Source organism: Acomys minous (genome assembly GCF_964271855.1).
Source record: "Acomys minous genome assembly, chromosome: 3".
NCBI classification, from domain to species: Eukaryota; Metazoa; Chordata; class Mammalia; order Rodentia; family Muridae; genus Acomys; species Acomys minous.
The window spans coordinates 61,798,518-61,825,481 of NC_140485.1; the positions used below are offsets into that span (position 1 = coordinate 61,798,518).

The 26,964-nt window shown below is 53.7% G+C and overlaps 1 protein-coding gene and 1 long non-coding RNA gene across 2 annotated transcripts in view; one reads left to right on the forward strand and one right to left on the reverse strand.

The window, feature by feature from the left end:
• The window catches only part of PMEPA1 (prostate transmembrane protein, androgen induced 1), a 49,219-nt gene that overhangs the window by 13,556 nt on the left and 8,699 nt on the right, over positions 1-26,964 (forward strand). The gene's annotated exons all lie outside the window — the stretch shown is intronic.
• LOC311593520 lies at positions 2,188-9,787 on the reverse strand. The gene is made up of 3 exons (XR_014777737.1): positions 8,090-9,787; positions 5,939-6,067; positions 2,188-3,138 (listed from the first exon to the last, which is right to left on the reverse strand). It is a non-coding gene; the product is annotated as an uncharacterized lncRNA (long non-coding RNA).

The window sequence follows — 26,964 nt, forward strand, 5'->3', positions numbered from 1 at the left end:
CTCGAGGAGGCGGTTACTCAGAGGTGGTGAACTCAGAGGCTGCCGTGCTCCCAGACAGCCTAGACCGCAGGACGGAGCTGCCCATCTTATGGGGGTTGGGCTGCCGCACGGCCGTCCAAGTGAATAGCTAGATAGTCCAGGGAACTGAGGAGTGGGTGAGGCTGACGGGCCATGGTCTCCTCCCCTGTACTCCTTAGGAGGAAATGACTGTAGCACTGTGGCCTCAGGGTAAGGGCACGTGGCTTCACATGTGTGTTCCTGTGAAAGGAACATGCTGATCCTTTGTCATGTTGGTCCTTTGTTGTCCCACCACCCACAGGGTCCACAGGGCTGTGTAGATAGCAACGCTGCCTGCTTCCTTGATGTGCTCAGTGCCTGCTGTGTGCAAGGCACGGTGTTACATGCTACCCCAGCATTGCCCCCTAAATCCACTGTACAGATGGGGAGACTGAGCCTCAGAGGAGAAGTGTACATGGCTAGTGATTGGCTAGGCTGGCTCCAAGAGATTTCAGGTATCCAGCTTACCAAGAAAGTCCCCTGAGGCCTTAGGAGACATGACAGCCTGCTCCCTATAGGGAAACTGTGATGCTGCGGCACAAGGGGGATTGACCAATGTCTAATAGACCTGTGCTCGGGGTGATGCTTGTCACTGCGTGCAAGTTAAACATGGCCCACACAGGCTTTGTGAGGCACCAGATTTTAAGGGAAAACTGAAGGGTAAAAACAAGTTGGAGAGCTGGGCGTGCCACTCAGTTGGCAGAGCGCTTGCCTGGTGTGCGATGGTCCTGAGTTCCATTCCCAGCGCTGGAAAAAGAATCTAACTGTGAGCAGCGACTGTAGCTCAGTTAAGAGCGCTTGCCCAGCATGCATGAAACCCTGGGTTCCATGCCTAGCCCTGCATAAACTGAGCGTGGCGTAGGGATGTGTGCCTCACGAGAGGCAGGGGGATCAGGAGTTCAAGATCACCCTCCTCTACATAGCTTGGGCCATATGAGACCCTGTCTCAAAACAAAACAAGTAAACATGAATAGTTTTTCCAGTTGGGAGATATTAAGTGATTTTAACTCCTTTCATAGTATATTTGGAAATGGCAAAAAATTGAGAGGAATGGGAATGACATCTGCAGGACATGTCCAGGATGCCACGCCCCTCCCTGTCTTTAAGAAGCACCTACTTTAAGCCCAGCACCTGGGGGGCCGAGACAGGCAGATCTCTGTGGCTCAAGGCCAATTGGGGTTACTCAGATAGAACCCCGTCCCAGAACATAGTACTTGCAAACCAAGGCTCCCTTTAAAAGACCCCCTTAAAAGGAAGGTTTGCTATTTGGCGTTCTCGGGTCCCTCGGCCATGTGAAAGTCATTAGGTCAGATCCTGGGGGAATGGTTGTGGTTTGTGTCCGGGAGCAGTGAAGGTGGGAAGGGGCCCAGGCCCGGGCCATACAATGGGACAAGGGGCTGCTGCAGACTCCTGCGGACGTGGGGTTGGTGTGAGACTTCCTGTACCTGTAGAGGGACAGCATAGTCACTTCCTCCAGATGCTGGGGTCACCTTAATCTCAGGGTGCCACAGCAGGCTCTCACTGCACCCTAGCATGCGGGCTTGCCATAATTGCCCCCATAATGGGGCTATGTAAGGTCCCAAGTTCTTCTCCCTGGAATAATAGAAAACGTGCATTCCCTGTGCTAGGGTCTGAGTGGCTTCCTGGCCGGCAAGCGTGCCTTGCTGGCTAGCCTCCTTGAGCAAGAGAGGCCCATTAAGAAGAAGAGAAGCAGAAGCCTGTATGGCCCTGGAGCTTCAGGTGGACAGCATGGCAGGTTTAGCCTAGACTCCACCTCCGCTACTCAGTCCAGAACCAGAGGAGCACCCAGGCGGGCAACAGACACCCCTAGCCCTTGTGGTCTGAGGAGGGAGTTCCCACACTTCCCCACCTCCCCGCTTATCCTGCTCTGGCTTCCCGACCTGACTACCTGTCTAGGAATTTTTATTGCAGCCCACGGGGCCACTGAGGCCGGCCGACTGGAATGCCAACATGCCTGGAACTGGCAGGCGTGGAGCCGACTTGGGGTAGGCCGATGTTGGCCCCGGGCCGAAATAGAGGCTGAGGGCCGCTGGCCTGCTCCCAGGCACAGTAGGGGCATCCTGGGTGTGCTGCCCAGGGCTGTCTGGGGGCCGTGACACTGTGTTGTGCTTTGATTTTTTTTTTTTTGTCTGGTGAATTCTGATTTCAGTTTGGTTTAATTACTTACTAGGAAGACATTGAGCATCATGGAGAGCTGTGCTGAAGAGCTAGCCATGATAAGCTTTGAAGTCCGAGACAGTGGTTGGCAGCCCCTTGGGTTGCTGAGACATAGCCGAGCATCGTGTATTTAGGGGTGCTTGATTCCAGCCATTTCTGGCGGTTCTCAGTGTCGGGGCCGGGTGTCCCCTCCTACCGGCTGTGGACATTGATGCTTGGGAGGTGTTTGCGTGATGCCTCGTGCCTGGTAGGTGGCAGAGCCCCCACAGTTCAGCCCCAGCACCCTCCCTCTCATCTTTGCAGGAGTGGCCTACATACTCGGTCAGTGGACAGTCCCATGTTGAAGTGACCATAGCAGCCAGTGTTGGTCTGGATAGAGGTGGTGGCTCGGGACACCTTGGAGACGACAACGTGGGGTTTTCTTCTCTCTAGCCAGGAGTGCTGTGGCAGGGTTTGTTGGAGAGACGCAGGCTAGACTGACTCCTCTTCCTCCTCCTCCTCTTCCTGTGGGCCAGAGATGCTAAGCCAGGGTTCCAGAACAGCTGTTTTCTTTTCTTCCCCACCAAAGAGGCCATCTCCCTGCCACAGGCCTTGTGTGGTCTGGTGCCTTCCGAGGAACACGTCTGCTGTCCATACAAGGCCAGGTGCAGGGGTTCCAGGCACCAATGCGCTCCACAGCTCCATGGTTCTACCAGTGTCACCAGCTTCTCCATACACCCACAGCTTCTCCATACACCCACAGCTTCTCCATACACCCACAGCTTCTCCATACACCCACAGCTTCTCCATAAACCCACAGCTTCTCCATACACCCACAGCTTCTCCATACACCCAGACACCACCTTCTGAAGTCCTTGAGTTGTGCTACTTATTTAATACCTACTGTGTGCTAGACAGCAGGATCTGAAAGTACATATAGTGTGACAGTCAGGAAGCCAACAAGGACATGAGTGAGGGTCCTAGGTCTGCCCCTCTACAGATGCTGCCCCGCCCCCCACTGGCCATGAGTATTGTAAGCTGGAGTCTAGATTGTGGCGGGGCGGGGGGATGTACCACCGTTTGGGGATGCTCAGCTGCCCCTCCCCCCACATATTCTACCCCCCCCCCCCCAGTGCCCATGCAGGTAGAAATCATTTGAAAGTGTGAGCTGGTGATCCTGTACAGACTCGTCCTTGTCATTGTCCCCTGAACAGTAGGTCAGAGTTACACATGCACTCCCTACATTGGGCTAGATCAATGCTGGAGAGATGAAATTTGGGTACCCTGGATCTTAGAGGTGCTCTACCCTTGACCTCCTCCCCAAGCCCCTCTCTGCTGAGGTGTGTGTTATATAAGTCGCCTAGAGGGGACTGAAAAAAGAACCCAGAGTTTTATGCTGTGGACATGGGCACAGTGTATCTCAGTGACCATTCAGAGGACAGACTGCAGACAGAGCCAGCTGGTGTGTTTCTCGGCTCATGGTGACAATAGTCTGATTCTTAAGGCCAGAGAGACAGCAGAGTGTTCCTTATTTGACTCCAAATTCAAAGAATTTGATGGACAATAAGGGAAAAAGTCAAAGTGTCCCTGTCCTGGGGCTGTTCTACACACGACATTCTCAGGTGTGGCTGCCCAGGTCTGGAGGAGGACAGGTGGCGAGGATTGGGAGTTCTGGGAGTTGGCGTGAGAGTGAGGGACCATAGGGTGTGCACCATACTTGAGTTGCCACATGGTATGGGTGGCCATGGAGTAAGTAACCGTGGGGAGTGGGTGGCCATGGGGAAGCAGGCTGTCCCCTGAGTGTTGTTGGGAGCAGGCAGCCACATGAGCCACCACAGAGAGCGGTTGGCCACAGGGAAATGGGCTTCCATAGGAGCCGCCGTGGAGAATGAGTGATCTTAGGCACTGAGCGGTCACATGGGAGGCCATAGGGAAATAGGGCTGCCCCTTGCATCAGGACAAATGAACTGCCATGGGGTTTAAGTGACCATGGAAACAGGGAGCCACTGGGAATGAACACAAGCCTACCTCTCCCTGTGGCCATTGCTTAAACCGGTAAGGACATGTCCCCACCAAGCTGTCGGTGAGCCAGACGCCACTGCTCCTCTGGAGTGTTGGAGGTTCCCCAGGGACTTCTGTGTATCCACTGTCTGCTGGGTCTGGTATGGGAGCAGGGTGGGGTGAAGCTTCAGCCATCCCAGAAGGCTGGCTTGGACCTCAGCCTTCTCTGGCACATGTGTGATGCCAGGTGTCCAGACTTGGGCTGCTGGGAAGGGAGTGACTATCACGTTTAAAGCAGCTGGGGAGATCTCAGCTGCTGCTGGGCATGACGTGGTTCCTCATCTTCTAGGAGCCCCTCTGAACCTGAGGTAGGCCTTCATCCTAAGCCAAAGGCTTGTAGAACACGCGAGAGCGCCGCCATGTGGTCCTAGTCGCTACAGATCAGATTCTCGAGGCCCAGAGAGGGTCAGTAGGAGCCAGAGATCATATAGCATGTGGCCTCCTTCCCTGATTCAAATCAGGTTCAGGAAGACCCCTGGTCTGGCCTGTCACCCTGGCCTGGCTGCACTTAACTGACTAGGGTAAGAGTGACCGTTTGTGAGAGCATGGATACTGTCCTGAGTACTGACCTGTGGCAGACAGAGGGTTCCAGGCTTCCAAGTTCACAGAGACCCAAGCCAGAGTCCTTACGCTGGGTTAGGGCTGTGTCTCTGCCCTGGAAGGGATAGGCCATGTGTGGTGTCCCAGAAGTGTCTCCTATGATGCCAGGCTCCCTAACCAGCATTTCTCCCTGGGGAGATCAGATCCTGTCCCCACCACACAAAGCTTTGCCTCACATTGAGCCTGGCATTGAACCTTTGCTCCCTTGAGTTCTGAAGGGTGAGGCTTTGGGGAAGAGCCAAAGTGAGATTTGGCCTTAGACAAGAAAGGGAGCTTCAAAAAAAAAAAAAAAAAAAGGCAGCCCAGCATACGACCAGCCCACTACGGAAACCCAGGCTGTTCCCCACAGAGACACCCCTGCCCGCCCAGTCCAGCTGACACCCACTGGGTTTGTGTGCCCAGCTTTAGTTGACACTGGCTAAATAAAACCCCATTGCCTGTGCCAGTAAGTCTGGGGCAGGCTGCCAGTGGAGACAAAGGCCCAGAGGCAGTGTCGGGCCAAGGCTGTGCCAGAGGAACTCCAGGCACTCCGTGCCTGCCTCTGCCCAGTCAGGGGAGGCCAGGATGTCTGAGGTCTTGGCAAGAGAGGGGCGATTGGAAAAAGTCCCCAGTGAGACAGGAACCTCAGCTGTGTGCCGAGTCACCATGCCCATTGGTGACAAGAAGGTCTAGCATGTACCAAGCAAGAGCCGCATCTGGCCAGGGAGAGGCTGGCTCCCCAGCTCTAGTTTTTCATCAGGAGGGTCCTCCCTGCGTGGAGCCTCAGTTGCCTTTCTAGGACCACGATGCTTTGAGCTTTGGTAATGTCTGCAGACTCCTTTCAAAAAGTACGAGTGTGTGGAGGGTGTTAGTGGCACTCAATGGTAGAACCTGGGACACGGCTGAACTTTCCACAATCCCTTCTGCCCCCCCACCCACCCACCGGCTACTGCCACCGCCACCACATACACAGTGCTAAGGACAGTCATCCTAGGAAATGGGGTTCAGTGCATCCCACCCAGGCCCAGAGACCTCATCCCCAATGAGATGCCGTCATAATTAAAAGAGGCGAAGGCAGACTTACTGGTTCAAGCTAGGCAGGAGAATGGAGAGGCTACCTGGTGAGGAAGATCAGCAGCCCTCAGATAGGTTCTGAGGGCTCAGCGTCATGGCCAGCTGCCCTTAGAGTGGCTCCCGAAAGTGAAGGGGCCACCTGGATGCAGAGGGTGGTAAGAAACCAGTGAAGTCAGGTGCAGTGGTGCATGCCTGTAATCCCAGCACTCGGGGGATGCAGAGGCAGGCCTGGTTTACAAAGCAAGTCCAGGACAGCCCAGGCTACCCAGAGAAACCCTGTCTGGAAAAACTGGTGGTGGTGAGACAGCAGAGACAGAGCAAGCGAGCGAGCGAGAGAACCAGTGGTACTCAGCTGAGCTGTGGCTACCTGCTATGTGATGTCCCCAGTGATCTGTCTTCTCATGACACCTGTCCTTTTGATGCTTTCTGTGCCCAGGAGAAGCCCCCAGGGCTGGAGTCACAGGGCCTTGTCACCAGCTAAGCCAGTAGTCAGGGTTGGAGAGATGGCTCAAGAGGTTAAGAGCATCAACTGCTTTTTCAAAGGTCCTGAGTTCAATTCCCAGCAACCACATGGTGGCTCACAACCATCTGTAATGAGATCTGGTACCCTCTCCTGGTGTGCATGTAAGCAAAACACTGTATACTTAGTAAATAAATAAATCTTAAAAAAAAAAAGTCATTAGTCTTGGGGTGGAGCTTTCCTGGACTTTGGGAGGAACAGGTGCCTTAAGTGCTGGGGGATTTTTGTGGGATTCAGAGCAAAAGAGGGTAGCAGGCCAGTGAATCTTCAACAGTTGCGGTGTGGGGGTGGAGGGCAGAGAGAGGTCACTCATCCAGCTCCAAGATACCGGTGATGGGTGGCTGGGCCACTTGAAGGGGGCAAACTTGAGATTATGGTGAAGGTAGAGACCACAGAGAGACAGACCTGGCTGCCCAGGGTAACGTGCCTAGTGTTTGTGGATGACAGCCAGAGCCCGGGTGGGTATGAGGTGAGAGACCTGGCTACCCAGGGTAACGTGCCTAGTGTTTGTGGATGACAGCCAGAGCCCTGGTGGGTATGAGGTGAGAGACTCGTCCCTGGAAAGAACCTACAGTGTGTGTGTGTGTTGGGGGGGTGAGAGACGGCAGAAGAGGCCCTTCTTGACAGTGGTGCAGTGGGGATGGTGAACGGCTCCTGGGACCCACTGCCTCATTTGCTCCGGAAGTGAGCCCTGAACCCCGTCTCGGTTTTTCCTATTTCTTCTGAATAATTCAACATTCCCTTCAGGCCAGAGACCCTGTGTTGGAGAACAGCCCTGCCAGACAGCTTTTTTTTTTTAACCTGATTGGCCAGGAGCTTTTCAGGACCTTGGGGAGGGTTAGCTTCTGTGGCCAGGCCTGGGCTGTTTGAGAAAGGTGTGGTAATTGATTAGTTTTGTCTGCTCTGGTGACAAGTGGGTGTATGTAGTGGGAGCTCTAGATGCAGAAGCTAAGTGAGTTCTTTCTCCTCCTGCCCTGGGCGCCCTGGGCAAGGCCCTGTTCTGGCTTCAGGCTCAGGTGCTGAGTGGCAGGCAGGCTGTGGTAGCTGGTTTCTCTGAAGAGCCTGGGGCAAGTCCAGCCTGGATAAGAAGGAAGTCCCTAACAAAAGAACGCCTTGTTCCAGGGCCTGGTGTGTGCCCGTCCCAAGCAGATGCTCTGGGGACCTGCGTATCTGTCTAGATAAACTTGAATGTTTCCCCGGACAGATGAGCCATGGTTGTTGCTACATAGGCACATAGCAGGAACAGCCATTAAAAATGAGAGCGTGGGAGTCCAACGCCCAGAAAAGTGCTTGAGGCTCAGTCCCAGAACACTGAGGCCGTGGCTCTCCAGAAGACATCCCCTGGGTGTCCCTAGGACTGTCAAGGCCTCCCTCACCAGTGGCTTGTGTAATCAATCTCTCCTGGGGATCCTGTACGTGGGGCTGGGAAGTCCTCCAAGCAGTCACTGTGTTCAGCACTTCAGTCACTGTGCCCAGCACTTCAGTCACTGTGCCCAGCACTTCAGTCACTGTGCCCAGCACTTCACCTCCCATGATCAGCACTATACTCCCCCCCCCCCCCGCCCCGAGTTGCTCCCACCCCACTGAGTTGCTCCCGCCCCACATCCTCCTGCCTCAGGGTAGGTACTTCGTGTCACCTACCTTACATGTGACCCCAAGCCAGGGTTGAGTGCCTGGTTCTAGAAGGAGGTCAGCAAGTTGTTGCTTCCTGTGCAGGGCTGGCCATATGAGGGCAGTAGTTGTGACGACAGTCTGGTGGTGGTTGGAACTAAGCCTCACTGTTGGGGAGGTTGAAGAAGCGTGAAGAACACTGACCTTGGACCACAGCCTCTGAGTGGCGGAGTGGGGCTTCGGCCTGTGATTACGGTCCCATGTCTGCATGCCAGCCTCTGAGGAGTGAGGGAGAAGAGGAAGGAGCACAGACATGGCCCACAGGCCACTTCCTGTAGACTACCATGTGGCTGGCACGTGGCAAATGACGCCCTTCAGGCACCTGCCAGGGGCCCATAACGCCAAGGGAACCCTGTCCCTGCTCACTGCCAAGTTATTACATAGGAGGTGATGGTACAAGGCCAGTGCTGGAGCCCAGTTCCTCCAGGGTGTGGTGCCAGCTCCTCTCGAACTAGCATGAGTAACAGGAGCTTAGGGTCACCCTGAGTCTGTCCCTATGGACACAGCGGAGCCACCCCCTTTTTGGGAACTGAGGATAACCCTTTTCCTAGTGACTCTGCAGACAACAGAACAAGGGCTCCATCTGCACAATGCAAAGTGGAAGGTGCACCCCAAAGGTCCCTCTCAACCCACCCCACCCTGGGTCAAATAAGCGCTCTCCTATGCTTTCTAACGGAACCCTTTGCCTAATACCACTTCTGAGTAAACATCAACCCCCCCATCCCCCCACCCCAACATTGTGGCTTCTAGGTGGGAGAGCCCTCAAGAACATCCCAGAGAGCAGCTCAGTCAGGTGACTTTTTTTTTCCTATTTCTTTCCAGCCCCCTTCCCCTCCCTGTCCACCAGCAGACCAAAACCAGACCCATAACTTAGCATTTTCATTTAAGTCCATCTGACAAATTGTAGCCAGAGAAAGCAACCAGGGTCTGTAAATGGCTACTTTGTCAGTGCGTCTCTGTGAGCTGTAAAAAGTCTTTTGTTGTGTGTCTAGACTGCACGCCAGCAGAATATTTGGTCTGTGTGAGGGGAGAGACCTGGTTGGGTTCATTTACCGGCTTACTTCAAGTGGGATTTCAAAACACTGGCTCATAAAGCATCGTGGGCCCTGCCTGCTCCAGCCCACGCCAGCCTTTCTTCTTTCTGTCTTTTTTTTTTTTTTTTTTTTTTTTTTTTTTTTTGCCTGCTTGGGCAGTTAGCAACGCGTGCAGCGGTGCCCTGGCAAAGGCCAAGGGACCGCACTGTACAGCGTCTTTCTTGTGTAATTGTCCTCTTTATGACTGTCTAGACATCCCACAGATGCGTGTTCTCCGGGGAAATGGCTTTTCCCTCTGCCTGCGCTAAGTGGGAAGGTTGCAGACTCCTCGCTTCCCGGTGGACCGCCTGCCCCTCCCCGGAATGTTCTCTCCTTACCCCCTTAAATTAAAGCACTTTGCCTCCTGGCAGGGTCTTTGTGTTTATAACACATTTACTTGACTGTGCTAATTTTATACCAGGGGTGGGGGGCGGGGCATGCTAGGACATTCGGTCTCCTTTCTAAGGGTGAGCAGGGCCTACATTCCCTTCTGCAACTTGTTTCACTAGTTCTTTTTGCCTTTCTTCTGTATTCTCTCTCTCTCTCCCCCCTCTTCTCCCCCTCCCTCCCTCCCTCCTCCCCTTTCCTCCTTGCACAGAGACCAGAAAGTGGCTTCTAAAGGAAGTAAATATTGGGGCTACTTAAATGGGCCCCGAGGCTTTGTTCTACCAAATAAAGTCATTAATTAGCCTCATCGCCATAGCTACTGGGCCATTGTTGCTAGGGATAAAGAGGGGGTGAATGGTTTGGTGGAGAAGCTCTAGGTCCCCCCATCCACCCATTCCCACAGGAACTGAGATACCAGTCAGGTCCCTCAAATCCACAACAGCCAGAGTGGCACCTCCCTCACAGCCTTCTCCCCCAACTCTCTCCAGGCCCTCCCCTCCTTGTGAGGCAGCCACAGCCTGTGGACTTGGGAACCCAGTGGGAACCCAGTGGAGCTGAGGCCCAGCTGTCTGTCTAGGCCCAGGGCTGGGGTTGTAAGAGGCTCTGCAGCCTCTTCCAGAGTGAGGCTAAGGACAGAGTCCAGCCTTGTCCTGGCCAGCTCCAGCCAGACCTTCATTCCGCTCCCCAAACTGTCCTCACAGCAGTGAAGCATACATCGTCACCCCTTCCCGGGCAGCGTCCTTTTTACACAGTTGGGGGACATACAAAGTGGGAAGGGATAAGGGTTTTTGACTCATCAGATGTCTCCAGGGGTCCCCCTGGGCTGATCTTCTTTCTACCACATGAAGACAGTGGTCCCCTTTGGGCCTGAGCCCTCCATATGTACCCCAATACTCAGGATCTCAGGCAGCAGGCAGTTGCTCACTGTCCAGGTGTGAGTGTGACTTGGGGGAGGGGGTGAGCAGCTCCAGCATGCTTGTCACAGCTGAGGCCCTTCCTCCTCCTCCTCTTCCTCCTCCTCCTCTTCCTCCTCTTCCTCCTCCTCCTCCTCCTCCTCCTCTCTTTCCTCATTCCCCCAGCCCAAAGGCCAGTAGACTCCCAAGCAGCACTGAGGATGGGCTTGCCATAGAGATGTCACTGAGTTTTTTCTCCTGGTCCTTAGGGCGAAAACTCCAAAAGGAGGTATCTGAGGGGAAGAGACTTAAGGAACAACTCAGGAGAGACAGACAGCAAACCTGCTAGTCTGTAAAGTATGCGTGTGCCCTCACTCTGTCCCTGCTTCCCAGGACACCCGTGGGCATGTGCCGCCACGAGAAGCTGGGCCACACATGAAGTTCTAGGTCCTCCATTGGCAGCCATAGCTGTGCCGTGATTGGGTCTGTCCTAAAGGGATGAGTAGGGCAGGATGACAGTGACGGGTCACCGAGCCATCGTGGGATAGTGTGCCTTGTCTCTCCCTAAATTGGCCTTGCTCACCACATCAAAACAAACAAACAAACAAACAAAAACGCACCCTCAGGCGGGCAAGACATTTCAGCAGGTAAAGACACATCGCCAAGTTTGACACCGTCTCAGGACACACAGGTGAAAAGAGGACTGACTCTCAGTTGTCTTTTGACCTCCACCTGCATGCGTGCCATTGCAGCTCCCCCCACCCCCAATAAAATGAGTAAAATGTTTTAAAATGTCATGTGCTCTCCCCTAGAGTTGGGAGGTTGGAGGGATTCTTGTTATTATTGTTTTGTTTTGTTTTTTTTGCATTTTTAAAATAATAATCATGTCTAGTGACCTCTTTCTAAGTGGCAAGGGACCCCTGCTCACTGTAACTTGCAGTCTCTCCTTGTTCAAGGAGAGCTGAAGGCCGCTCACAGCACAGACACCCAGGAGAGGAGTTGGGGTAAAGTCTGAGATGACTGGGCTTTCCCCCCCCCTCCTTCTCCCCTCCCTCCCCCTTCTCCCTCTGTAGTTGAGAACTGGAGCTGGCTCTGGGCACTGCCGTATTTAGGAGGCGAATTGCTGCTCATGTGTCAGGCAAAACAGATGTGGCGGGGAGACAACATCTATTTTCATAATTCGGAACAAATCTGGCGAGCCGCCTCCCTTTCCAGCGGAGCCTGCTCATGCAGAAAGCCCGACTCCCCAGCAGCTTTAGCTGAAGTATTTATAGCTCCATTGAGCCTGCCTTCCTCCGGGATGGGGTGTGTTGGTTTGGGGACCTGGGCTCTAGATGGTGGGGAGGCGGGGGCTGCTTTGAGAACATCTCAGAAATCAACATGGGCCACACCCCTCAATCCTTTCATTTTCTGGGTCGTGGGGTGTCAGCTGGAAGTCGATCTTGGGGCAAACAACTTAGCAAGCATCCTGCTCTCATCATCCAGGAGAGATACAGGTCTGAACCACCCTAGTTCAGACTGTGCTGAGGTTGGGAGGGGATGTGGCTGGTGCTTCCCTCTTCCTGTGAGAACAGCCAGGGTGGCATGCCTGAGGTCCCACGGTGGTCTGATGGCCAAGCATCACCCTTGTAACACCGGAACCTCTGCTTCTGCCTAACCATGCCTGGCCGTGGGTGTCTGCGTGCCAGGGAAAGGAAAGAGGGTGGCATTGGGAGACTGGGCCATTGCATTGTTTGCTTGTTGATTAAGTGAACCCCTGGGTGCTGCTTAAGGGGCTGGCAATGGGCTGGTGGTGAAGGAGCCTTGTCCCTAAGCAGCTAAGACCTGGAGGTAGAGGAAAGTCTTGGATGCTCTGATGATTGAAGGTCATACAACTCATGAAGTAGTTGTGGGTAGGAGTGAGGGATGAGGAAGCAATGTCAGGGTAGGTAGCAGCTGGCGTGGCAAGATCTAGGGAAGAGTCTCCCACCGAGGGAGATGCCACAAGCGAGGGAGTCTCTTGACGCTCTTGTGACAGTGCCCAAGCCTCAACTGGCTGTGTCAGCTTAGAGAGGACCCTCCTTTGTAAAGCACAGAGTGTCTTAAGAGCATGGGAATTTGGAGTTCGTCTGAGGCAGTCTCTAGATGCGGGTGGAGTGGTTAACATCTGCCCAGCTGGTCCCTGTCTGTCCAGCGCAGGTCTTAAGGAGGAGTTGCCCAGAGACTGGCAGTGCCGGGTGCAGTGTCTTGCACTGGCATCTTCTGAGCAGAAGCCCTACCTGGGTTCCCTGGTATGAGCCAGATTCTGTGCTATGTGCAAGCGTGGATCCCAGCATGGGCATCCTGTATCTAAGATCCGGCTCTGCCTGCTGAGCCCTTCTCTTCTCTGGCCTCCTGATATCCTCTGACTCCAGAGACTCCGGGCATAGCGGAAGCGTGTACTTACCTGAGATCTCGGAAGGATTTTGGAGCTGCCTAATGCCAGCTGGTCACAGCGTTTCCTCTTATATTTGAGCTGGAGGAAGAGGAGCCTGATGGGGCCCAGCCAGGCTGCAGCAGTCATCCGAGGGGGGTGGGGGTTGGCTTTGGATGTGGGACTTCTAGCAGTGTTGAGCTGTAAGCGAGACTCAGGCTCACATTGCAAAGCCCTTGCTGGTTTCTAGCTCCACTGTCTGTGCTGCCTGTGCCTTGGGACTGCCACTTCCCGCTGGGACGCCCTGATGCTGTCTCCCCGACCCCTCAGCAACTGCCGACCCCTCAGCAACTGCAGTCTCATCCCAGGCGCAGGAGCAACCGCCTTCTTTTCCTTAGATGAGACCAGCGCTCCTGCCTCAGGTCATTTGCACGTCTAGTCTGAAGTCAGTTCGCTTCCCATTCGGCCTCATCTTTCACCAGCCCGGAGAGGCCACCCTGATGACTCCCAGTGCGGACGCCCTTCTCTCTCCCCAGTGCTCGCTCGCTCACACAGCTGGAGCCTGTCCTGAGAGATGCCTTGGAATCTGTCCCTGGAGGGTGTGCAAGGGCTCTCTGAGTCACTTGGGTTGCTGCTTGTGCTGGGGCTACACTGATAGTTCATTGTGCCACTTTGTACATTTTGCCACACGGTGCTGTAACTGGTGCAGCTTAGAGCCCACGAACACTGGACACATCAGGAAGTACTTTGCGCGGCTGATGCACTGATGCTTAGCTTTGGCTCTGAGAGTACTTGGTTGCATCCGGGGTGCAATGGCTTGGGGAGGCACACACTCTTCTCCCTCCCCAGGCTGCTGTTCACCTTTAGGAATGACTTTGAAGGGTCTTTTCTCATGAGGGAGATAACAGGAGCCACCACCTCCAGGTGACTTGGGATTTTCTCTCCGTTTCTAAATTTTAAATGCGTGTTTAGAATGAAATCTTCAAAACTGGGAGCCAGACTTCTACTTGAAGGGGTGGCAGCCGGGGGCTGGTTCCATGTGGTTGACGGCAGCAGCCAGATGGCAGGGGCGGGGGTGGGGGCTGCGGGGGGTGAGGGCTGGGGTGGAAAGAGGGGGAGGCTGGGGTACAGAGTAGGAAGAAACTGGAGATTGGGAAGAGTAGAAGCTGGGACCCAGGGGTTGAGAATGAGATGAGAAAAGGGAGGGAGGGAGAGAGAGGGAGAGAGAGGCTGGGGTTGGGGAAGGGGCTTCAGTTTGCCATTTGTTCTCTTCCGGTAGCACAGCGCTATCCTGAGGGTTGTCTGGGTTGTGCCCCAGGGGGATGCCCTCTGCAGGGTGGTCCCAGTGACATGGAGGGGCAGTGCCTTCCTAGACCATTCACTTAGGGGGGAACCCCCAAAATCTTTGAGATGGCCATGGCACCTCGCTTCCAGCACTTTCTGTGATTACAGCACTGAGGCCAGGGCCCACCATTGCAGCTCTCCACTGAGAAGCTGACCTTTGAGGCCTGCATGTTCATCCTGTGCCCTTTAATCTCATGTGGATTTGTGTGACCTCCACAGCTGAGCCCCCAACAGTCCCATCCACGAGATTCAGCGTCCTTCCCTTTATAGCCACCTCCTCCTCTCCTGACAACGTCTAATCTGCTCTCCATCTCTATAATTTTGTCACTTCAGGAATGTTATATAAATGGGATCATAATGGTGTATAGCTTTCTGAGATTTCTTTTTTCACTCAGCAATTCCCTGAAATGTACCCAGGTTGCCAGGCAGAGCTGTAGCTGGTTCCTTTTAATTGCCAAGTAGTATTCCAGGGTGTGACTCTAGGACACTTATCTGACCCCACCCTGTTGAAGGGACCTCAGTGCCAGCTTCAGATACAGCTTCGGTGATTATTTAGTTGGCCCAGGGTTTGGGGTGAATGGAAGCTGCTGTCTGCTGGGATCAGTGGCCAGGAGTTCTTTGCTTTAGAAAGACCCTTACCTTCTCCAACCCATGCCCTTCTGGGCTTCTGGTGCGTGGACTTTGGAGGTGGAACCCTTCGAATGTCAAGTGGCACTCTGTGTGGCCTTTGATGCTTAGCACGGTGGGTACAGTATGTGTGAAACCGATAGGGGCCCTCCCAAAGTGCCTCCCAGCAGGTGATATTACAAACACCAGTAACCTGGCAGGCAGGTGGATAAAGAGCATTCTCCTGGCCGGCTCCTGGTGAGCTGTTGCCTGAACCTCCCTCTGTGCTGGCTGCTCTCAGGCTATTTGGCAGTCCTCCTTGCAAGCCAAGAGACTCAGCTGCTATTAGGACCAGGAAGGAGGGAGTTTAGAGACTGAGAAGCTCCAGAGTCGACATTGTGAAGCCCTTCCTAACCAAAACAGACCTTATACTGATTCAAAGGGGTGAGATTTAGCTGGGATGAGAGACCTAGTGAGGGTGCTCTTAGCAGGCAAAACCACATATAAAGGTCTCCGGGGGGTCAGGGCAACGACCACGCTATGAGGGCTGGAAAATGCAAGCAGTAGAGGATCTGAGAAGTGCAGTGAGAGGAAAGAGGCAAGCCTTGCAGGGTTTTACTGTGCTCTGAGGAGTCATCAACAAACCCCTGTAGTGCTGGGGTCAGAACAGTGGAGGGAGGGGGCGGCGAGAGAGCAGGAAGTGGGAGGTGCAACAGAGAAAGCAGGATGACAAAGACTTGTAGATAAACCCTGTGAGGGTTGATCAGACAGTCTCTGTGGCCTCGGCCCCTCCTGATCCCTAAGCCACGACTAGGGCATAGGGCGATTGTGATTGGATGAGCAGCTCTGAGTTCTGAGTTCAGGAAGGGCTGCCTCAGCATTTGCGGCCACTGCTGGGCCCCTGTGGGTCTGTCCTGAGATGGAATGTTTTAGTTCTTGGTTTCTGTCACTTTTTCTTCCTTGCTTTCCATTTACCTGCATTTGCCTGCACCAGCCACAGCAGGTCATTTATAAACATGTGGCTGACATCTTTGTCACATTATGCCCCCTCTGGGCCAGTCAAGCCATTCAGTGGCTACCCACAGTTCCTGGGGTGGGTGATACCCATGTCTGCGTTTGAACCCAGAGCTGGGCCACCTGCTAGCACTGCTCACTGCCCCCTCCCCCCACAGCCTCAGGGCTCAGAAGCAAGGCTTCTCTGAGCCCCCCCCCCCCCCTGCTTTCCTTGGCGACGCTATCAGAGCCTTCCTTGCCCTTCCTGGGATGGAGGCTTTTTACTTAGGGGGGTTCCCTGGTAAGGAAGCAGCAGCTGGGGCTAGAAGAAAGAGCCTGCTCTAGGAAACTCAGTTGGGGCAGCTGGGGAACTGCACTGCCTCCTTGGGGTTTGCTTTGCACGGTGAGTGGAAAGGAACAGGAAGCGACATAGACAGTTGGAGGTGTTGGGGAGGGCCCCACGGGGCCAGACAGAGCTAAGTGGGCAGAGCAGCCTCTGGGAGGGAGGGACGGACCCACAGACTCCGGAAACCCTCCCATGTGATCTGTGGCTGGTATCTGAGGCCACCAGCCCAGCCATGCCTCTTCCTGTATGTAGCACCACTCACTCATCTCCTTGATGGCTAGCCGTAATATAGGGAACACTTTTTCCAGGGGACCCTGCTTACATAACTGCCAAACAGCCTGAAAGGGCTAATCTAGGCCCCAGGCTCTTCCTCAGACTGGCTCAGCAGGTTATCCTGAGGACATGTGTCACCATGATCTGGCCTTTCATTGCCATAAGCCCCTTGAACTGGGGCCTCTGCCCTCCGGCTACTACTTCTAGAGACTGAGGTGGGAAAGCCAGGGGAGAGGCTGTCCCGCGAGTTATCACTGAGGCCACTTCCTGCAGGCACCAATAAGCCTTGTCTTACCCACCTATAGAGCGTCTGCCTGCATCACCGGGTCCCTGTGTCCCCTGTGGAGGGGATGTCCATCCCTACCCATTAAACTGTGTGAGAAATCACTATAGATCTTTAAGTCTCAGACTTAAAGGCCTGTCCTGGAGAGCTGCAGGGACAATTGTGAAATGACAGTGCCCCCTGCACCTGCCTGTTCGACTCTGCATGTTGTCAGTAGCTGTAAAAAGATTCTAGATCACTGACTGTATGTCCAAATAAGTCTAAGCAGAAGTGGGGCATTCTGGGGGTGGGGGGGTAGGGGCTCGAAACTTTGAGTCACCATGCTCTGGGGCCTGGCAGCAGGTCAGCGCGACTCAGATGAGTCTGTGGCGCAGTCAGGGCTCCAAGGTAAGACCCGTCAACAGCAAAAAGTCACTCATGTGGCATAGTTCTTTGTGTCCGTGCATGCAGGAAGTCGGTTGCTGACATCCCCTGTCCCCCAAGAGGAGCCACTAACTTGCATCAGTCCACCTCCCAGTGTAGAGGCTCCTACATCCGCAGCTCAGCCAAAGGCTGACTTTCTGTCTGTACCAGTCACCTCGGGCCACTAGAGCAATACCCAGGGGACTGTGACTCAGACAGCAGACAAGTATCTTCTTGAGCTATTGGGAACAGAGGCGCTTACAACTGGGACACTGGCACATTGGGGCTAGGTGAGGGCTGCCTTCTGGCTTGTTCTATACCTATGTCCTCACTTTTCTGTGGTGTGCACAGATGAGAGGCAAGGAAAGAAGAGCTGAGTCCCCTGGGATCTCTGTGAAGGTGCTAAGCCTGTTAGGTAGATCAGCCCCCCCCCCTCCCCGGAACACTAGAAGCTCCAAATAAAGTTGCACACTGGGGCAGGGGGTGGACACACGTGTACAAATGTTAGAAAGATGCAGGATTGTGTGACGATCCTCGGTCTCCTTTCCTAGCAATAAGCTGTGTCCTGTAAGTTTTTTGTGAGCGAGGCAGCATGCAATCCGTTTTTTTTTTCCCCCCTGTGGGATTCTCACGCCTACTGAATGAGGGTAGCACCATTTGGTCGTGGGGCCTGGAGGCTGGGAAGCCCCAGCTTTGTAAACTGTGGGCCGTCACCCCATCTGGGGCTGCATAACTGGATTTCGGGGTTGTGAAGAATCTGGCCACGGGCACAGGTTTCCGAATGCGCCGAAAGCAAAATGTGACGCCGTCAAGTTGTAAGAAGTCTCGGGTGTTGCTCACGGTTGCCGGTCCGAGTTGCCTCGCTCAGCCTTACCCCAGCTGTGACTCCGAACACGGAACATGTGCTCTTCGCACTGGGCATGCCATCCATCACACACCACATGTCGCCAGTGGACAGACGCTGCCTCGAAGTGCCTCAGCTCAGTTCTGAGACTATCTCGTATGTCATGGATTGCAGTGCTTTGCTGAACATAGCTGTTTTCTGCTCTGATTGAAAGAGGATGGCTTAATTATGGAAAACAAAGACCTTAGCTTAATTATGGAAAACCAAGACTTAATATTTCCTTACCACCATTCTTCAGCACGTATCAGATTGGGCTGCATTGTGTTAAATTTTAAAATACTTGCCTTTATTTTGTATGTGTGAGTATTCTGCCTGTGCGTAGGCATGGCTTTATTTGCATGCAGTGCTATGGAGACCAGAAGCGGGGGTCACGTCCTTTCTTCCCAAGAACTTCCCAAGAACTACTGCAGGTGTCCTCTGGTATGCACCGTGCCACAGCCACCAAATAAATGAAATGCAATCAAACTTTCTCCTAAAAGAGGGTCAAGGGTGGAAGGTGTCTTACACTGGGGAAAACAAGCCCTTGAAGGTGAGGCAGCCAGTCACGCTCTCACAGAGAGAAAAGCAGCGTCAAGTTAGGACAGGGGTGTGGCCTGTGAGGTCCTTGCTGCTTGACTGGCCACGTGTGGCTACACTGCAGGCGTCCTTGCTGTATGAACACCACTGTACACCAACCCCGAGGAGAGACTGGCAACGGAACTCTTGAGAGTCTCTCTGCAATGGCCTGGTGTTGCACCCTGGTGGTTATAGGTGGCAACTCTTTGGTGCTGGGCTTTGAGGGGTGATAGGTAGGAGGCCATGCTCATGCCAACTGTGGGTGCCTTCTGGACTGGGCTACATCTGACAGAGTCCACCAGACAGGCCGAGAGGCTGTCGCTCTTGACTCAACCATTTTCTTAGACGACCTAGCAGATGGGACCAGGTGGTGTTTGCAGAATCAAGCCCTTCACGGAAGAGCTTAAAGTTGCCAGGAAAACAAAACAAAACAGGGAGGTAGATGGCTTCCAGTACAGGGCGAGAGGGTCAGCAGGGAGGGGTAGCTCAGGCTGCACGAGAGAGGTCACAGGTGGTAAATAGTGGCCCTCAAGGGCCTGCCCTCACTAGGCAGACACTGGGCAGGTATGGTAGGCCTGCCTTCCCAGTGGTCCTCACTAAGGGCAGCTGACTTTATGTGCTCCGTTCCTTGCACTTAAAAAGAGGTTGGTTCCTCCCTCTGTGCGTGTATGTCTGTGTATATGTGTGTGAATACCCTGGGAGATCAAAAGAGGGTGTCAGGTCCCCTGGAGCTGGAGTTACAGGTAGTTGTGAGCCTGCCTAAGTGAGTACTGGGAGTGGAACTTGGGGTCCCCTGCGAGAGCAGCACTGTTTGTAACCTTAACTGTGGAGCTGCCCTTCAGTCCCACATTGCACTTATATACTTGTTGACTCCATCAGCGCTGTAGCCTCACAGAGAAAGAGCTTGGGGGTTTCTGCTTTTCCCAAAGTGGAAACTAAGGCACAGAGAAGGAGCCTGCACACCGCAATATCAGGCACTTGGCCACCGGGAGAGATCTAGGCTTGAGACGCAGGCAGGCCCTCATCGCCGCCCCACCCCAGCCTCCCTCCTCTGTCCCAGGCAGGGCCAAGCATAGCGGCCACCCCTCCCTGGGCCTGAAAGGCAGAGCAGTCCCTATCCCCGGGCCCCTGGGTCCCTGGGCGAGCTCTGAGACTCCTCCTAGCTGACCCTTGGCTCCTCAGCACGCGGCAGGCGTCAGTGAGGGCCCTAGTGCTGAATGAAGGGCCATTGAGAAGAGGCTCAATGCCCACTGCATTGTGCCCCGGCTTCAGAGCCTTTTGTCCCAGAGCCTTGGAAACAGAGCCCCAGTTCACTTCCCTTCTCCTGGGTGCTGAAGTCCTGACTCCTGTTGGGAAATACCAGGCCCTTGAAGATTAGTAATTGAGGGAAATACATGCTGGTTTCCAGGGAACACAGGCACCTCCCAGGGTGCAAGGGCATGCCGCGCGGTGTTGGCCAACGCTCAGAAACTCCTCACATGCAAACAGACGTGGAGTTCGTGCAAGGGGTCTTTTGAGTATGTCGTTAAGATCTCTTAAGATGATGACCGTAGACGGGCATGGTGGCTCAGGCCTTGAATCCCAGCATTTAGGAGGCAAGTGGATCTCTGTAAGTTTGAGGCCAGCCTGATCTATGTAGTGAGACCCTGTCTCAAAAGGTAAAAAAATAAATAAGGCAAACGATAGGCGTTAAGAATGAGGACCTGACATAAAAAGTCGGACACCTAGATTCAAGATTACTTGCACTCACGTGTGAGCGTGTGTGTGTGTGTGTGTGTGTGGTGTGTGTACTACATACACTAATGCAAACAACAGAGAAATACACAAGATAAAAATACAGTCTTGTTCTTTCAGACGTCATCATTTTCAATTTGGTTTTTGTTTTGTTGTTGTTGTTTCTTTGTTTTTTTCCCCCATTTTCTATGAAATGGGTCTCTGTTGTGTGTCCCTTTCTTCCTGTCGGACCCTAACTGACTCCTTCCCTTGGCAGCAGGCCTGTGAGCCATCAGCTCTCAGCCAGAGTGACCTTTGCCCAGGGCACATAGGAAAACATCTGGAACGACATCCAGATTTTACAAAGGAGTAGACTGTACAGCTCAGGAAACCTGCTGAGCACCCCTAAATATACAGAGCCGTCCCACAGTGGGGACTGCAGAGCCCCAGACATTTCTCACACCGAGGCTGAGTGACAGAGATCGTCTTTTGACAGCGCTGACTCCTGTAATGACATATATCAGGTTGGTTGGGTGACGTTGGGACTTCTAGCTGTCCATTTCAGAAATGCTCTACGCAGTGGGGCTCCCCCCCACCGCACCCCCACACACCCATGTATGCTGTCAGCAGGGCACGCTGATGTTAAATCTGTCACCTGCAACTCTGGAAGTTAGAATTGCAGGGTTGAAAGGTTACCAGCATGCTTGGTTTTTAAATTTTTTTTTTTCCAAACAGGGTTTCTCTGTGTAGTCTTGGCTGGCCTGGCCTAGGTTCTGTAGACCTAGGCTGGCCTCAAACTCACAAAGATCCTCCTGCCTCTGCCTCCCGGAGTGCTGGGATTGCAAGCATGCAGTCACCGCACCCAGCAGCACGCTTGATTTTAAGTCACTACCGGCACGCTCTTCCAAAGCAGTGGCCATCCACACTGCTACCTGCAGACAGGCTCCCGTCCTGGGTCCTCCTACTACCTTTGCTCAATAAACTGGCTCCATCTGACTTATTTTAAATATCTTCTTGGGTACGGCCCCAGTCACATGGATGGAAGCGCTCTCTCACTGTGAATTCTCTCTGCCCTGCCAATAACTCACGAACAGGATTGACTGTGCTGACAGCGGGTGTTTAAAAGATGTTCGATGCTGGTGACAATAGAGAAAAGGCCCATTATTTCTTACCATTTGGGTAATAGCGAGGAAGATAAAAAGGTGCGGCTTTGCCTTCCCTTATTGAAGCAGCGTTTAATCACGAGGCTCTCAAGTGATTAGACAGGCCTGCCACCTTCCTGGGACTCCGTATTTCACAGGCCCTGCACGGGCATGATGGCTCAGTGCGTGGTGCTCAGTGCTGGCCTCCTGTGTGGCCACAACAGCTTAGCCTGGAGGTGGAACTGTGGTCTGCAGTTTCTCTCTCTGCTATGAGCAGGGAGAAGCCAGCCCACCCCCACCTGGCAGTCCTCTGCCAAGCCAGCTCAAGGCAGCAAACCAGGGGAGAAGCACGCAAAAACCTGGCTGGTGCTGGTAGTGGGCTGAGACCGCCACCTCAGCTCCTCAGTGCCTGTCCCTCCTTCAGTGGGGAGACCCCTGCGGAGCCTGCACAGTTGGCTTGGGGGGGGGGCGGTGCCTGACCCTGTTCCTGCCCAGGGAAGAGGTAGCCCAACGCTCTCCAGTCAACTCTGGGAGCTTGATGAGCACACTGAGCCTTGATGTGTGCAGGGATCTAACAGGGCTTCTTAGGGCCCAGAGTGTCAGTCTTGATCCCAGCAAGGAGAAGAAGGTGGATGGAGAATGGGTGAGGCCCTGCCTAGGTGGATGGTTGGACGATAGACAGATGTAAACATGGATTCATGGGTGAATAGGTGGATGAGGATGGATGGGTGGGTGGATACACAGACGCACGCACGCACGCACACACGCACGCATGCACACGGAGGAAACAGTGCTGAGCTATGAGGAGGCCAGGTGGGTCCCCGACCATGAGAAATATGGTGGGGAAGAAGTGCTCCTGGGGGGCCTCCTCATCCTCATTGCTACACAGTATGTGAAGGCCCAGAGAGAGCACCTTTGTCTCTGGAGTCCTGATGTTGAGGAGAGGCCATGGGCCATAGGCTGTCACAGCTGGTGATGTGGGTGTGGCCACGGGTCCTCTTCCTCTTCCGCATAAAGAGGAAAGGCCTAAAGGCCTAAAGGAATGGTGAGCTGACTGTCTCGTGGAACCTGGGGAATGCCTAGTACCCCTCCCTGCCTCGTGGAGGGTATACACAGTGCAGTGGCTAGCCTGTGCTCCCACCTCCAATCCCAGACAGTGCCCCCGAAAGTCCTTGTCACACATGGTGAGTGATAGTCTCAGCAGAGAAACTCCCTGAGTGTCTTGTCTTGTTACAAGTTCGGTTGCTCTGGAAATGGACATGTTTCTTAATTCCACCCAGTTTTTTTTTACTATAAATATTACTAAAAATATAATAATTGTATATGTTCGTAACTGTCATATATAGAAGTGTTCTTATGGAAGAGACATACCCTTTCCTGGGTGGGGCAAAGTTTGCTCTGGGTCCTTATGGTTGTCATCTTGCATGTACCTGCTGATCCCCATGTTATATGCACTCTACTGAATATTGAGGACACCACAGAGTGTAGATAAGCTCAGACCAATGTCCTAGAGACAGGTGCAAGGCGTGAACTGTTGGGTTATATAGAGAATTCTGGATGAATGCTACAGAAATAAACTAAAGGATGGGGTCCTAGGACTGTTTTGGACAGTGTGCCCCAGGGACAAATTCCACTGGTGCTGGAGCTGGTGCTAGAGCAAAGACCAGGAAGGACTGTGGGGACAAGCATGTGAGTGTCAAGGAAATAAAAAACCCCAAACATTCCTAGAGGCAGTGAGGGTCCTGGTTGGGACATGGTGGCTGCCATGAGGAACAGTCATCAGAGGACAGAGCCCTGGGGCTGAGTGTCGGCTGGAGTGGATGTGAGAGTAACTCCCAGAGCAATCTTTGAATATCATCCACTGAGATTGCCACTTCCCCCTGCATAATAAGTGACAGGGCTAGGATTAGAACCTGAGACCTTGGGGTATGGACCTCATTCCCTATGCCTGGCTTCATGTCTGCCATCTCAGTGGGAGGTAGAGGCAGGTTATCAGAAGTTCAAAACTAACCTTGGCTGTGTACTGAGTTTGAGGCTAGCCTTGGCTACATAAACAACTGCCTCAAGGGGCTGGAGAGATGGCTCAGTGGTTAAGAGCGCCACCTACTCTTCCAGAGGTCCTGAGTTCGATTCCCAGCAACTACATGGTGGTTCACAACCATCTATAATGAGATCTGCTGCCCTCGTCTGAAAGCACTTATATGCAATAAATAAAGTAAATAAATCTTTAAAAAAAAAAAAAAACCTGCCTCAAAACAAGCCGGGCATAACATAGCCATTGGCCCCAGTACTTGGGAAGCAGAAGCAGGGTAATTTCTGTGAATTTGGAGGCTAGCCTGGTCTACATAGTGAGTTTCAAGACAGCCTGAGTGACATCCTGTCATGAAAGGAAAACATAAAAACAAAATAAAACCCCCAAACAGACAAAACTACCAAAAATGGAAGGGCCCTTCCTAACCCTCATGAGACAGGTCTCCCTTTGCTTTCAGGGTAGCAGTGACTGGAGGTACAGGGCCGTGGGAAGTCTCACCTAGTCTTTCAAAGTCACCTGGCCAGAGCTAGGTACCTAGCAGAAGCTGGCAGCTCTCTGAAAACCTGTCTGTCTGTCCTAAAAACCAGAAACATCAGCACCACCTGCTGCTCGTTCCTCAATCCTTCAGAGGAAAAGCAAATTTTTAAAAAAAATCATAAAAGTTCTTACGCTAGGAAATAAATGCGCCCTCGGGGGTGTTTGAAATGGCACCCGAGATGACAAAGTTATTCCTTTGACGTCTGGTCTAATTTTACTTGAATTCAAGGGCATGGGGGAGCCAGTTCATGTTCAAATACAAGAGGCAGTGGGGGAGGGATGTTGCTGGAGTGGCCGGAACCCCAGCGACTAGGGCTCCTCAGAATGACAGTGAGGCCGCCTGCCGAGTCTCCACCAGGCAGGCCTAACGAGATTAGATTTTCATAAATTTCAGACAGTGCCAATTCCTAATTCCTCCGTGTGCGGCCAGGAGGCCAGACAGGGCCTGGTGCAGGCTGCTTGTTAACCAAGGAGGACGCTGCTGCCGTCCCCTGAGGCACAGGCTTTGTGGGGGTGGGGGTGGGAGTGGGGATGATCTGGTCTAGGAAAACCCTCACCGTGGCTAGAGGGAGCCAGGTGGATTTGCCCAGCCCTCCAGCCCCAAATTGCACTCCACTCTTAACTGGAGGCCTGGGGGCAGGGCAGCATGTCTATCCTGACACACACACACACACACACACACACACACCAATCTGCAAAGGGAAGGAGTGGCAGGTTGGGATTCAAACCCAGTGCCGTCTCAAGAGCAGGCCCCAAAAGACGATGACAGGGATGTCACCTTATCCTTAACAGCCCGAAACTGACTTGCCACCTCCTTGGCACAAATGCAAGCTCTGCCCCATGCTGGCATTTTAAGGTGTGTGCCGCTACACCCACCTTGCGTTGTTTTGAGACAGGTTCTCATGGCCATCATCGCTAGGGACCAGCCATGGCACTCTCCCGTCTTGCCACACAGAACGGCTCCCTTCTTGGCACAGGCTTGATAACTGCTAGGATGTCACTGGACTCCTTATTTATTGAAAAGGTCTCACCTCATGGACCATTGTATAGATCAGGCTGCCCCTTGACCTGGCAACAGCTCTCCTGCCTTACCCTCCCAGATAAGGGGATGACAGACATGAACTGTGAGCCTGGCTTCACTTCACTTTAAACCTATATTTTTCTCACAAGCATTCTCAGCTCTGCTGCGGGCTACGTGGTCTGTACACTGGCTTTGCCTGTCCGCCCAGGCTTGCCTGGGGTGGGTCCAGCTGTACCTGGCCTGTGTGAAATACGGAGGAAGCTGTCCTCCAGATTGTCCGTGTGTCTGTCTGCCTTGGAGGTACTGGGAGTCTTTTGTAGCCTCTCTTGTTACTGTACTACCCTCCTCTGCTTCAGTGGATGTTGGGCACCCTGCAGACCCCTACAAGAGCAGTGCTGTGGGCATTTCCTGTCCTGGTCAATGGTCAGCCATGTTCAACACAAAGCCTTTGCTATATAACTCTGTGGAGTCTGTTTCTCATTTTGAATCCTTTTCCTGGCTTATAAGTTTTCTGGGCCTTTGTCTTGCAAAAGTTGGTAGTTGTGGAACCCCGTTGCCAAATTTGTGTGTACAGACTCCTCCCCTCACTTGGGGGAAGCAATTTTCCCACTTTCTGGACACAGGAACCCAGACTTGTCAACGGCATCTGGGCCTGCAGGACTGTTGCCTGTTGTCCCCACATCCTGTCAGCTTCTGCCATTCCTGGCTGCCTCAGCTCCTGTCTCGCCAGCCTTCCCAGGGCCCCAGACCACCCTCAGGAGGAGTGTGGCAGCCTCTCCAGTCAGTCCCTCTGGCTGCCAGAGGACAGGAACAAAGGCCGCCTACATCTCCTCCTCCCTTTAGGCCTGATGTGGGCAGAAGCCCCAGAGAAAGCCCGAGGGGGTGTCTCAGGCCAGGGCGAGGAGTGCAGAGTTGAGCTGGACGGAGTTGCGGGCCCTTTGGAGGAGTGTGGGTGTTGCACAAAGCCTGCCCTGTGTTCCTTGAATGCAGGGCTTTATCCTGGCTCCCGACAGCCAGACTTGAGTGCCTGGCACATTCAGGGCAAGCTGTCCAGCCCTGGACCCGCCTCTCCCGGGGAGACGGGAGCAAGCATGGCTGCAGCGACCTCATCTTGACCTCACCCTGACCCCACTCAGGTTCTGTGTATATGGTGCTTGAGTCCCCAGTAGAAGGGGTCCCATAGGTGACTCTCAACAGAGCCCTGTAGCTCGTCACTTCTGCGCTGTCCTAGCCTGGCTCCTCCAGGGTGAGGTGGGCCTGGTTCAGAAACTCCCAATTGCAGCCCACGCTTGGGGCCTTAGACGTTGTGATCCTCCCTTCTGAGAAAGCACTTATGTCAGGGGAAGGACACTGCACGTCTCACAGGACTTGATGGGGCCATTCTGCTGTGGGAGATGAGTCCTGCAGGCCGAGATTTTGGTAGCATAGTGGGCCCTGCCTGAGTGTGGCTGTAGCACACGCAGAGGCCCAGTGGTGTGAGGGACCTGTGGGGAGCCGGAGAGGAGGGCATTGCAGAGACTGGCTGGGGCTGAGGGATCTCCTGGGACAGTGAGGTGGGGGCGAGAGGCTCTGTGAGCTTCTGCTGAGTCATCACAGTAAAGCGCCCATCTTGGGTGTGCTGTCCTGTCCAAGGCACTGAGGAAACCATGGCGGTAGCCAGACAGGGTCAGTCCTGCTTAGGTTTGAGGTTTGGGCCCAGGGTGGCTTTCAGGCCCTCTTGAGTTCCTGTCACTGGTAAGCACAGAGCTGAGTCAACCACCTTGCAACTGAACTTGTAGCCTTGGGGGCCCTGTGAGCAGATCTTCCCCCAAGGCCTGGGGGTGCTCATCACACTGTGCCTCCCTCCACCTCCGGCAAGGCTGCTGTCCCTCTGCCTGCTCAGTCCAGTACCTTGCATGGCCTCTGACATCCTGCCTGTTGCTGGGGTCTCTACTGGCACCAGCTGCGGC